Source organism: Elaeis guineensis, chromosome 5, assembly GCF_000442705.2.
Source record: "Elaeis guineensis isolate ETL-2024a chromosome 5, EG11, whole genome shotgun sequence".
NCBI lineage: Eukaryota > Viridiplantae > Streptophyta > Magnoliopsida > Arecales > Arecaceae > Elaeis > Elaeis guineensis.
The window spans coordinates 107,347,653-107,351,661 of NC_025997.2; positions in this window are offsets into that span (position 1 = coordinate 107,347,653).

The window sequence follows — 4,009 nt, forward strand, 5'->3', positions numbered from 1 at the left end:
TTAAAATGAAATGAACTAGAAAAAAATAAAAAATCTTAACTTTCAAAGACTTGAGTTGAGCAGTAATATCTCTCATTTCCATAATATGGTCACATACATCTTTAGAACTGTCAAATCTTGTACTTGAAAGCCTCTTCATTAGGGTACTCACCAATGCCTTATCAGAACTTTCAAACTGTTCTTCAATGGCTTTCAAAAATTCTTGATCTTATCATATTGAGGGATTGAACCTCTTATACTTTTAGGCACTTGAGACTTGATGAGCATCAAACTCAAATAATTAGATTGCTCGCTACAAGAAAGCAGGTTATTAGCGATGGCTAAATGTCATGGCTAATAACCATTTTCCATCGCTAATACTATTGGCGATGGATTATCATCGTTAATAGTTCATCAAAAATAATGTCATTGCTAATTACTATTATTAGTAATGATAAATATTTCATCACTATTATGTATAATTAGCGACGGTATTAGCAACAATAATACCGTCAGTAGTACTTTTTTATTTTAATTTTTTTAAATAAAAATTATTTACGATGATATTTTAATTGCTAATATCGTCACTTATAATTTTTACTTTAATTTTTTTCTTAATTAAAATTTTAAAAACTATTAATGATGGTATTTTTCGTCACTAATACCATCGCTAATAATTTTTTTTATTTTTTTAAATATATAATTAAATTTTTTAAAACTTTTTAATCATAGTAACAAGTAATTATATTTTTTAAAATATATTATAAATAAAATAATAATTATTTATGATAATTATAAATATAAAATTAATTATATTATATTAAAAATATAAATTTTATAATTTTATAAATTTATACTACTTTACAAGTATCAAAATTACATACATGTCAAAAAAAAAATCATGTGAGATCCTCCTCCTCGTCTTCCTTATCCTCCTCCTGCTCCTATATGTTCTCTCTAGCAGCTAACGGATGAGTATTGGATGTCCCAGCATCTTGTAACGAAAAAAAATAAAATATTATTAACAAGTTTCGGTACGAAAATGTATATATTGATATGGAAGTGTATATTTCGATATACTACTTCGATTCTCAAACAGATTATTCCTACTGTTTCATTCGATGATACGGAGCTATAGACACCCCCGACCCATCGATTGGATGGTTAGATTGAATTTTTACCTTCTAGATCTCTTTTTCAGACTCAAGCTTAAACATGTGAAGCTTTTAAATATAAAAATTTAAAATAAGTAAAAAAAATTATTAATAGACTTATCTGCTATGATGGCTATGACAATGAGCCCAGCTGATCGCACAGATGTGGATCCCGAAGAATCTCAATGATCGTATCATGGACGGCATCTCGAAAGCTCTGAGATCACTGACTCCAAAATCTCTGCACGACCTCCTCCACATATGCATCACCCTACATCTGGATCGTCGAGACCTGAGAGGTGAACATCGAAGAGTATCGAGCTGCTGGAGGATCGAAGCTATGGCCAAATCCCATGACCCGACTCCTATTCACCCCTCCAGTGGCACTAAGCCATCCCTCGAGGTCAAGAAGGGGCTGAGAGGATGGATCCTCACCATACTGTGATACGAGATACTTTGCATAATCTACCTATATAGTTTAGAAATTCATTAGTCCATACATATCAGTATATATAAAAACTTAATAAATAGTATTTCTAGTTGTTACCTTAATTTGTCGATATTTAGGATCTAAATAATCATCAATCCTCCTAGGCTGGTGTGTGGCCTCCCATATTTATAGCTGCCTTAGTGCATGACCCAGCTACCATGTCTACAATAAATAAATAATAAAATTAAATTAATTAAAATAAATATATGATCAATTCAATGTGAAATTAATTTAAGTATAGAATTTTTATCAATCTATCGACCACAACATGTATGTCAACGAAGCCGTCGGTGTGTTTGATCAGATCTTGCTGGGCAGTCCGATTTTGTCATGCCCTCTGCCACCTATGAAAGTACTACTTAATGCTCCATTGGTCACAAAGAGCCTCCTATATTCTCGCTCGCATCTAATGATCTATATAAGACTTCTAGTTTGATGGTGACTCAAAACTGGAGTACTCCATGGTGTCTGTCTAAGGCTATACAGCCCATCCTGGAGCCTACATGTGGCCACCTCCTTGAAGGTCCGATGACCAGCCTCCTCATCTTGAGGAGTCTCGAATCGATAGTACTCTTACAAGTAGAAGCAAACATGTATTAATAAATAGAATACAAATCTACCGTGAATTTAAAAATTAAACACCTTTGACCTACCAGAAATATCTCCCAGGCTACATCACGAGCCTCTGAAGGCCAACTGGAGAACTCGTTCACCGACCCCAGCATCAATCGTTGGATAATTCCAATAACCACACGAGGCACCTCAGGCTCTCTGAATATGCTGTAAAATTAATTTTGAATAATAAATGTTAGACTCTAAAATAACTAAATTTTAAACATATTCAGTGAAAATATAGTACTTACGAGCAGCTCTGAATGTGGACAAGCTTTCTATCCTCTGACTGAGTTGGAGGTGCTGCGAGCTGAATGGATCCTCTATGATGTCGCTGACTTTGAGAGCCAGATGTTGCTTCGTGTGACTGTGGGGTCATTGGTGACCCCACATCGTTCGAATCTGAGAGTATCCAGACATCATAAAGAATGTTATATTAGATAATAAAAGATAAAATAACATAAAAAAATATCTAAAGTATTAGAGTTTACCGTATGGTATGTCTGGCACAGAACCATATGAATTGACTGCATGAGAGCTGTAATACCCAGCCCATAACATAGATCTTAAAGCAGCTACCAAAAAAAAAAAAGCAAACACGAAGAGAACCCTGGAAGAGTTCCATTCCTTCTTCGATTCAAAGTCCCAAAATCACTCAAAAATTTAAGTAAAAATCGAACTAAAACTCTTCCTTTTGTGATCTATTTAAAGGTCTCAAATCTTTGGATTTTTTCTCATCAAAAATCAGCATCATTGGCTACCCCTTTTTTCTCTGATTTCCTCTTGTTATATCGGTGATTTGATCTTGCTATGGCCGTTGGAAATCGAATCAAAACCATCCAAAAATCAAGTAAATATATTTCATTATCTTTCATCAATCTTTATGGGTTTTAATCTTGAATTTTTGTCAAATTTTTTTTATCAAAATCCCTTGATAATTTTTGTTTTCTCGAATCCCCTGTTTTGAGTCCTAAGCTTAATTTTTCAATGCTTGAGCCACCACTGGTCACTGGACTAGGTCGGTTGTTGCCATTCGAAATTGCTTTTTCGATCTTAAGGGATGTCTATGGGGGTGGGGGTCCTCCAAGCTCGGGAACAAGGGGAGCAAGAGCTCCCCTGTTCCATGAAAGAAAAGAAGGAAGAGGACCACACGGGTTTCCTCTTCCATGAAGGAAAAAAAGGGGAAAAGAAAAAGAAAGAAAAGAGAGAGAGAGAGAGAATTTCTCCTTCTTCTCTCTCTCCCTGCTTTAAGTTGAATCTACTTTCTCTCTTTAGAAAGATAACTTTCTCTCTCTAATTTCTCTCTCTACAATCATTCTTTCTAAAATTTTTTCTCTATAGATTGATTCTCTCTCTTGATAAATTTCTCTCTCTTGAAGTTATTTTTCTAAGGTTAGCCTAGTGAAGGACTTCCTTTTTGATGATTTTGATCTAGTGAAGGGTTCGATCCTAAATGGGATTTTGATTTAAATTTTATTTAGATTTAGTTATGAATTAGAATTAATATAAAAATATAATTTTGAATATTAGGTTCAAAAGAATCTCCTCAGGGTTAATCGATCTATTCACTCAATGGTCTGTGAAAGTTAAGTAATGAATCATCTTCTTGAGATATTTTATATTTATTTTAAAAGTAAATAATTATTCTTTAAAATTATACATGATTTATAAAATTATATTTTCAACAAAAAATGATTCTAAAATATCATGATTTATTGATTATGCATATGTTCAGTAAAAATTATGATATATTATGATACAAAAATATTTTGAT